The sequence below is a fragment of the Danio aesculapii genome, chromosome 5 (assembly GCF_903798145.1).
Source record: "Danio aesculapii chromosome 5, fDanAes4.1, whole genome shotgun sequence".
Classification (NCBI taxonomy): domain Eukaryota; kingdom Metazoa; phylum Chordata; class Actinopteri; order Cypriniformes; family Danionidae; genus Danio; species Danio aesculapii.
In genome coordinates, this window is record NC_079439.1 from 10,071,923 (window position 1) to 10,082,148 (window position 10,226).

Consider the following 10,226-nt stretch of genomic DNA (forward strand, 5'->3'; position numbering starts at 1 on the left):
TGAGTTAAATTAGTCCAACCATAAGTCTGTATGACAGTCTGGCGCAAAGTTATGAGGTTACAAAGTTTGGTCCAGTGTTAAGTCAATGGGACTTTTCTGAATTTTCTTGATCAGTTTTGAGAAAACCACAAGTCAGATCAGTTGGAAATAGCAACTCGAGTAAGACCAGTTTGGAGGTTTGGTGTTAGTTTGGTGGTTGTAGTATGAACGGTCTAGTGGAAGATGCATATAGAAATCAGTCTTAGAAGAAGAAGAAGACGGAAGAATAAGTTTATGTAGTATAACAGTGTGTTGGTTTTCTCAAGCCTCCATAATAAATAATGAGGAAATTGTGTGCACATGCAAGTTGCTATGGTAATTATAAACGTTTGGAAGAAGGGCACTTATTTCGAACTGAAAACTGACTGGAACTATCTGTGCGTTTCAACAAAAATAAAGCACACCCTCCAGCCAATCAGAATCCAGAATTTCAACAGACCATGGAATAAATAACATGTAAATAATAAGAATATTTTATTTACAAGAGGTGATGCCAACCATCAAGGACAACACATACACCAAATATACTTAATTAAACATGTACACATAGTCATCATCACCTATATACTGTATAACTGCAGGAGAACTATGCTTATATATTAACTTTTAAAAGCTTTTAGTTACTAGCCAATTAAAGTTATTAGTAACTAATAACTAAAGTTATGTTAACTAACACCCTTAACTTTTCCAAATTTAATTGTTATGCAATAATGTTCACCTTTTATAAAGCTGCTTTAAATGATATTTATTGTGAAACGCGATATACTCTTTATGTTAAGTGGCCTTAACTAATATGTACTCACACTGTAATTAATAATTAGTGACATTGTACTTATTGTGTAAATACATGTTTATACATGGTACTTAAGCTTGAATGAATACTTGCATGTATTTACATCTGTAATTAATTTCTGTAATTACATTTATAATAACACTGTTGACCTTAACTGTCACTCTTAAACCTACCCAAACCCCCAAATCTGTCCTCATATCACACCTCAAGAGCATGAGAAGTGTTCAGCAATACATTATGAACACAGTAAGTACATTGTATTTATATTCACATGTGTGTACATAGTAGTTAAGGACACTTAATATAAAGTGGGACCCGATATACAAATAAACCTGAATTGAATGGCGCATCAGCTGACATGGAAATCTCAGTAACGAAACTCTTCAATGAATCCAAAACGCTAACAAAGTGTATCAGTTTAGCTCATCGGTGCAGTGCTGGCGGCTTCTGCTCAACTCCACCGCTACGATACAGATTCTTCACTTTTACTCACTCACCTTTCTAGTACAGGAAGAGAGTGACTAATATTGCTCTTTCTGCGTTATAACACACCACAGGTCAGACAAAGGCATATCCGTGAGGCCATCTTTGATGTGAACAGGAAGACATCTGACAAGCCTTCTGATACCAGTTAAGGAAAAGTCTGTACTTCTCAATGCAAAAATCCACTAGTGAACATGCGCAGATCCGTCAACACGTGGTGCAAATCTAGATATATATATATATATATATATATATATATATATATATATATATATATATATATATATATATATATATATATATATATATATATATATATATATACATATACATAAACACACACACAGTTGAAGTCAGAACTATTAGCCCCCCTGTTTATTTTTAGGGAGAGAAGATTTTTTGCAACATATTTCTAAACATAATAGTTTTAATACTATTAATATAAGTTTCCTACTGTTAATATTTAGAAGTATGCTGATGACACAGTTCTATATGTGCACTCGAAAAACAAACAACTGGCAGCAAATTATGTAACCGAGGCATTAGTTCATGTGTCTGATTGGTTGTGTGAATCATATCTTAATTTGAATACAAGTAAAACGGTTTGTATGTGTTTCTCACAATCGTTGACAGTTACCCATCATCCTGATGTATTCGTTAAAGGAGAAAAGCTCAGAGTTGTCTCTGATTTTAAATATTTAGATCTCATTTTAGATTCACAATTGATTTTCCAAAAGCATGCCATGAAGGTCATTACATTTACAATTACAGTTATACTTAATCTGGCCAACTTCAGGCATATACGACCTTACTTGACTAATGAAGCAGCAAAACTTTTTATGCACTCCATGATTTTTTCTCATATTACATATTCTCTTACTAGTTGGTCACAGGCAATTAAAACGGTTTCAAATCAGTTGAATCACTTTATAAACAGGCGCTTAAAGTATTTGATCAGAAGTCTATTAGGTATCATCATTGTAATATAATACACAAACATTATTTATTGAGCTTTGATAATATGAAATATTTGACTGATGCTTGTATGATTTTAAGATTTTAAATGGATCTGCTCCACCCCCATTATGTGAGTTTGTAACACACAAGAACAATAATGGTCAAGCAACACGATCTGTTACCAGGGGAGACTGTGCTGTGCAGTTCAGACGTACAACTTTTGCACAGTCAGTCTTCTCAGTTAGAGCCAGTCATTTTTGGAACACACTTCCCATTGATTTAAGGGGTGTTACAAATTATTCAATGTTTAAATATAAGTTAAAGAAATGGCTGAAAGCAAATCAAGTTTGTAATCATGTGTAATTCTTTTGTCTAACATTTTAAGAACTTCTTATTACATGTTTGTCATATGTAATTTTACTGTTTCTGTATGTGTGATGATGTGTTTTTTTGATTTTCGGTTGCCTTTTAAAATCTGGCAGGGGGCAACAGATAAAAGTTAGCCCTTGTGGCTAACTCTGGCTTATTTACAGTTTCACTGTTTATTAATGAGCATTGTACCTGTTAAATAAATTACAAATTACAAATAACTCATTTGTAATAATTGATTTATTTTATCTTTGCCATGATGACAGTAAATAATATTTGACTAGATATTTTTAAGACACTTCTATACAGCTTAAAGTGCCATTTAAAGGCTTAACTGGGTTAATTAGGGTAACTAGGCAGGTAAGGGGAAATTAGGCAAGTTATTGTATAATGATGTTTTTTTCTGCAGACTATCGCAAAAAATATATAGCTTAAAGGGCACCTATGGTGAAAAATCTACTTTTCAAGCTGTATGGACAGACATATGTGCATGTATGGTGTATAGACCGTCATATTGGGGTGATATAAGCACACCCAGTCCTTTTTTTATAATTTAGCAACATAAAAACGGTGGACCAGTTGGAGCGGTTTTCAGATCAACCGAAACTTTACGTAGGAGAGCGGTCCCCCCGCCCACCGAATTGATTGACAGCTGCACATATTAACATGTCCCGGTAGTCACGTGTATAATCATATCAACGAGACAAGACGTGCGCAAAGCAACCGGGAATAAAAGGTGTGTTCAGTTCACTAGGATCATCAATAATCATCAAATGTGATCAAGAGTGAGTTTCACAAGTTTAAAATGTTTTAAAACAGAGCATGTGTGTAATGAATCACAGCGATTCACTTCAGATTCACTTCATCAGCACAGCCGCGTGTCAGAACAATTATAAAGGAAGACGCTTCAATCCCGGTTTGTGGACGTTAAATCAGGTTTATTTTGTACATTACCATAACAGATATTTATACAGCAGTGGAGATTAACCTGTATACTGTCACATTTGCGTGCAAAAAGAGTGCAAAGCTAAACGGGCGCTCTGTCTGTCTGTCTGTGTGTGTGTCTGCTGCGGTGTGTGCATGCGTGTGTGTGTGTGCGTGTGAACTTTGTGTGACTCTGCGATGCAACTGCACAATAAATACTCATTGATAAAGTTCTTACTGTAGTATTTCTCACAAACTCTATGTGAGATCTGCTTCCTTTAAGTCTATTGTCTGATGCAGCCGAGGGAGGAGATTAAGGCACGCAGAAAGGCACATAGAAACAGTGGGCGGGGAGGACTAGCCTTAAAGGAGCAGTACACCAAAACCACCACCCAGTGAAAAAAATGTATAAATAGGATTTAATAAAAGGTATAATAAAAAATCTGATGGGTGTTTAGAGCTGAAACTTTACAGACACATTCTGGAGACGCAAAACACTTATATTAAATCTGAAAAAAGGGCTAACCTAGGTGCCCTTTAAAGAGGCTAATAACTTTGACCTTAAAATGGTGTTTAAAAAATTAAAAACTAGCTTTTGTTTTAGCCGAAATAAAATAAATAAAACATAATTTGGGAAATACTTTAAAAAAAGAAAAAAAAAGAAATAAAAATGGGGCTAATAATTTTGACTTCAACTGTGTGTATATATATATTTACATATATAAGAAATAATAAGAAAAAGAAATGCCACCTGGCCCTGCCAGGGCTTGAACCAATGCATTTCTTGCTGTGAGGTGACAGTGCTAACCACCGTCCTGCCACCACATGACTAGCATATCTCTATTATATGGAAATAATGAATACATTTAGATTGATTAGGATACATATAAATGTTCATACGGTTTTCTTTTTAAATCAATTGCTGATGACGTTAAACACATCATGTGAAAAGCATCCATATCAACTCTGAATTGATATATTGTGCAGCCCTATAGCCTAACCCCCCTACAGAATCAGATGGCAGTCGTCATTTGCAGCTGGAGGGAAATTTTCATTTGAGGCAAAAAAAAAAAAAAAAGGCAAAATTTGCACATGGGTACCATGCTGTACCAGACACATTGCGACACAACTGGAACCAATCTCCCTATTCTTGTTCCCCACATCCTCATTCACAAGCGCACGGCCCTCTTGGACGTCTGTGAGCGTTTATCTCTGCGTGAGAAGTGAACGCGGCTCTTTTTTTTAACTGGCTGTTCTTAAAGATCTGCTGGAAGCCCTGAAGCATGACAAAATGAAGGTTTAGTAGATAAAAAAAAAAAGAGACAGATCAGAAAAACCACAACACTCGCATACCGTGAGTGAAAAAAGAAGAAAAAAGGAGGAGGGGGCCATACTATAGACGGCACCATGCGCTCTTTATTGGGTGACAGGAAGCATTAACCTATACAGGGAGAGAAACACCCATCACACGTTTACTGACAAGACAAGTGAAGTTGGCCACAAGTATCTGCATTCAAATGTTTGCTGTTTGTTCGAACTACTTTTTTAAAATGAGCTGAAACAACACAATTCTTGAAGTTTTGGGGTGACAACTCAATTGTTTTATGTTCAATCCACTTAAATTAGTAAAAAGGAATAAGCAAAGGTATTACCTTCTTGTTGCCTCAACACAAATGTGTGGAGCCCAGCAATTTTTACAGGGTGTAGGATGCACTGAAAAATGATTCATTGGAGTTACTCAATTTTTTAACTCTTTTGGACTACATGATCACATGTCAGGCCGATTTTAATTAATTATTTATTTATTATATTAAATTTTCTTCCGGGGCATTTCACTGAATTTAATGCCTATTGATCATGATATTGGACTTTTGTCATTTAATCAAACAGCAAAGCTCTTTTTACACCACCCACATTCATCACTGCTTCCAATCCAACCAATCACAGAGCTTGAGCTCTCCATGATAATGTCCAGTGGGTTCTAATAATGTGCGGTCTATAAAACAAAAACCTAAAAGTTTATAGTTAAAATGTTATAATATTCAAGTTTGTGACTTGTCTGATGTTGATAGCCTACAGCACCATCTGTAGTTTAATACTGTATTAAACAACAGATGGTGCTCTAGGCTATAAACATCAGACGGCGCTCTAGGCTCCGTATTAAACTACAGATGGTGCTCTAGACTAACATCAGACGGCGCTCTAGGCTCAGCATTAAACTACAGATGGTGCTCTAGGCCAGTAATAAACATCAGACAGCACACTAGGCTCAGTATTAAACTACAGATGGTGCTCTAAGCTAGTTATCAACATCAGACGGTGCGCTAGGCTAGGTTTTAAACTACAGATGGCACTCTTGGCTAGTTAATCAAAATCAGACATCGCTCAAGGCTAGGTTTTAAACTACAGACGACACTCTTGGCTAGTTAATCAACATCAGACGGTGCTCTAAGCTCAGTATTAAACTACAGATGGTGCTCTAGGCTAGTTATTAACATCAGACGGTGCGCTAGGCTAGGTTTTAAACTACAGACGACACTCTTGGCTAGTTAATCAACATCAGACATCGCTCTAGGCTAGGTTTTAATTTACAGATGACATTCTTGGCTAGTCAATCAACATCAGATGGTGCTCTAGGCTAGGCTTTAAACTACAGACGATACTCTAGGCTTGTTAATCAACATCAGACGGCATTCTAGGCTAGGTTTTGAACTACAGAAGGCGCTCTTGCTAGATTTTAAACTACAGCCGACACTCTTGGCTAGTTAATCAACATCAGATGGTGCTCTAGGCTAGGTTTTAAGCTACAGCCGACACTCTTGGCTAGTTAATCAACATCAGATGGTGCTCTAGGCTAGGTTTTAAGCTACAGAGGAACTCTTGGCTAGTTATCAACATCAGACGGCGCTCTAGGCTAGGTTTTAAACTACGGATGACACTCTAGGTCAGTTATCAACATCAGACGGCGCTCTAGGCTAGGTTTTAAACTACAGAAGACACTCTAAGTCAGTTATCAACATCAGACGGCGCTCTAGGCTAGGTTTTAAACTACGGATGACACTCTAGGTCAGTTATCAACATCAGACGGCACTCTAGGCTAGGTTTTAAACTACGGATGACACTCTAGGTCAGTTATCAACATCAGACGATGCTCTAGGCTAGATTTTAAACTACAGACGACACTCATGGTTAGTTATCAACATCAGACAGTGCTCTAGGCAGATTTTAAACAACAGGTGACACACTAGGTTAGTTATCAACACTAGACGCCACTTTAGGCTAGGTTTTAAACTACAGACGACACACTAGGCTAGTTATCAACATCAGACACCACTCTAGGCTAGGTTTTAAACTACAGACGAGTCTCTTGGTTAATTAATCAACATCAGACGGTGCTCTAGGCTAGGATTTAAACTACAGACGACACTCTTGGCTAGTTATCAACATCAGACAGCACTCTAGGCTAGATTTTAAACTACAGATGACACTTTTGACTAGTTATCAACATCAGACGGCGCTCTAGGCTAGATTTTAAACAACAGACGACACTCTTGGCTAGTTATCAACATCAGACGGCGCTCTAGGCTAGATTTTAAACTTCAGATGGCACTCTAGGTTAGTTATCAACATCAGATGCCACTCTAGGCTAGGTTTTAAACAACAGTCGAAACTCTAGGTTCGTTATCAACATCAGACAGCGCTCTAGGCTAGGTTTTAAACTACGGACGACACACTAGGCTAGTTATCAACATCAGACGCCACTCTAGGCTAGGTTTTAAACTACAGACGAGTCTCTTGGTTAATAAATCAACATCAGACGGTGCTCTAGGCTAGGATTTAAACTACAGACGACACTCTAGGCTAGTTAATCAACAGCAGATGGCACACTAGGCTAGGATTTAAACTACAGACGACACTCTTGGCTAGTTAATCATCAGCAGACGGTGCTCTAGGCTAGGTTTTAAACTACAGTTCACACTCTACGCTAGTTATCAACACCAGACGGCTTTCTAGGTTAGGTTTTAAACTAGAGATGGCTAGGCTAGGTTTTCGGGGGGTTCTTTGGGCCCCTAAACAGAATGGGCCCTTAGAATCGTCCTAACTAAAATTGCCATACTCCACATGTCTTAATTTCTGTTTAGTTCGATTATGTCTTTAGTCGGATTAATCTAAAATGACAGGGTAGACTCTTAAATCACAGTATTGTCATAATAATATTAAAATTGGACAATTGATGTCCATGTAAACATACTCATTGTTTCTTTTAAGTTGTGCAGTTTTATTCACAGAATTTTTACAAAAGTATGTTGTCTACTGTAAACTCTGCAGTATTGGGCAAGCTACATCAAAATGTAGTAAGCTAAGCCATTATCTACACTACTTAAAATATAGTTGAACTACACTAAAAGCTACACCCTGGGAAATGTAGCAGGCTAAGCTAAAAGCTACTTTGCAAAAGTAGTTTAGCTACATTTAAGCTATTTTTGCAATTTTCATTTTTAAATCGAAGCAACTTAAATTATCATTTATAACTTAGTGATCACTAAAACTGTCAATGAATCATACACTGTAAAAAATCTTATGTGCTATTTACAAAAAAAAATTGTGGTAACACTATTGCACGTATTATTTTTAAGTAAATTTCAAGACTTGATTTTTTTAGCAAAAACCACTTGAATGAATCATGTGAAAATTACTAAATGTTTTGAGTGATAAATGAAGATTTTAATATTATTAGCGGAATGTGCTTTTATAATTTAAGCAAATCCACCACCATTTACTCATATTCATTTTTTTTAACGAAAACCACTTGAAAGAATCATGTGAAAATTACTAGTTATTTTAAGTGATAGATGATGATTTTAATATTATTAGTGGAATGTGCTTTTATAATATATGCAAATAAATCACCATTTACTCAAATTTATTACTGAAAATTACTCATTCATAAAATGTAAAATATATAATGTATAATGAAATACATACACAATACATTTAGGCCAAATATCATTTTATTACATGTTACACCGATAACAAAATGGTGCAATATGTTAAACAAATCTATATAAAATTTACAGCAATGCTAATCTCTGATAAAAATTCCTTTATCCATGTCATGGAAAAAACTGACCTGTCAACTTTCCTTTGTAGGAATAGTCACATTTTAGACAATATTTGACAGAATTTGTGTATTGCAAACTTAATATTCATTTCTTTGTAAGTGATTTTAATTTGTGGAATATTTGTATAAATCCAGTTCAGCGATTCTAGATTTTCCAGGCTAGCCATGACTCACTTATCCTCCAAGACAATGCAGAAGTCCTCATGGTTGGTCATCCCTCTGACAGACAGCAATTCTCTGTGCATTCCCACACTGTAAAATAAACATTACGTTTATTATATTGAAATTATGCAGTTGTACATTTCAAATGTTTAAGGTTTACTAAAACACATTAAGGAAATATATTAATGAAATAAACCATTTCTTTTTATATCTGTGAACAGTAATTCTTCATAATGTTTGAGTAGATGTTGCTGACTGACACAAATACACAAGTATTTTGACTTATAATGGACAGGGTGTTTAAATGTATACTAGTGTACAGACATTTATAAAAACATACCATGTTTATACAAGGAATAGTGCATTCAACAGTGTAATGCTTGAGCTATATATTTTTTTGTAAGCATGCAAAAATATAAAATGCAGTTTTCGGAAGATCATAAATATCTGAAACAGTTTGAGACACTTACATTGCACTCCTGGATGAGCTCTTCCTCTTATTCATACAGATAGACCAGCAACAGAGGACGACATCTCTCGTTTCATCCCTGATTTAATGTGAGGTCTGATGCAAAAAAGTGTAGAAATTAGTAATAATAATAATAATAATAATAATAATAATAATAATAACACACAAATAACATTATTAAAAATACCTGATGTATGGCACCCATTCTCTTTATCAAAATCTGCCTCAATAAACTGCTCCTCTTTAGTGGGAAAACACTGCGAAAGTTTTCTTCATTAAACTGAAAAATGAAGCAAACAAATATTAGTATTTATGTACAGTATTATATATAAACAGTTCATTACATTACATCAGCAATGCTGTAAAAGGAACCTTATGAAATGGAAAAGCACTAGCTGTACATAAACCCCATTGAATAGCTAGCTAACTTAGCTTAGCTTAGCTTAGCTTAGATTTACCACTTAACAAGCTCACTGTTGTTCATCTGCTTAACTGTTGCCTGATCATTGCTGTTAAATATTACAATGCAAATAATTTGTTCAACTTCATTATATAATTCAGAATGAACATTGAAGCAAATCAATTTCAAATAGGAATGGGTGGTTAAAACTACCCGTGTATCCCTATATACATCATATGGCAAAAACTAAGCTCCTGAACAAGCTTGAACAGCATGTGTCTTTCCTGAAAGAGCTTAGGTTATTTAAGACAATAAAATGATAAACTGTTAATGCTTACCTCTTAACATGCTCGCTGTTGATCTGCTCCTTCAAAATGTCGTCTGATCACTGCCGTTGTTGAGATTCAAATGCAAACATCTCAATCAAATCCACATAATTGAGTGAATTTTCTTAAAATAAACGTGAAGCCATCTTTCCTCAATTTTATTAGCTTAACTGGTTTCTCAA

The 10,226-nt window shown here is 35.5% G+C and overlaps 1 long non-coding RNA gene across 1 annotated transcript in view; it reads right to left on the reverse strand.

Annotated features, from left to right (window-relative positions):
• Positions 1 to 8,616: 8,616 nt before the first annotated feature.
• LOC130228410 (uncharacterized) overlaps positions 8,617 to 10,226 on the reverse strand; it is a 1,698-nt gene continuing 88 nt past the window's right edge. Inside the window, exons 1-4 of the long non-coding RNA XR_008837755.1 lie at positions 10,057 to 10,226; positions 9,506 to 9,598; positions 9,320 to 9,414; positions 8,617 to 8,939 (exon numbers count right to left, since the gene is read on the reverse strand). The exon at positions 10,057 to 10,226 is cut by the window's right edge and continues 88 nt beyond it. This is a non-coding gene — a long non-coding RNA (uncharacterized LOC130228410). The remainder of the gene's footprint in view (positions 8,940 to 9,319; positions 9,415 to 9,505; positions 9,599 to 10,056) is intronic.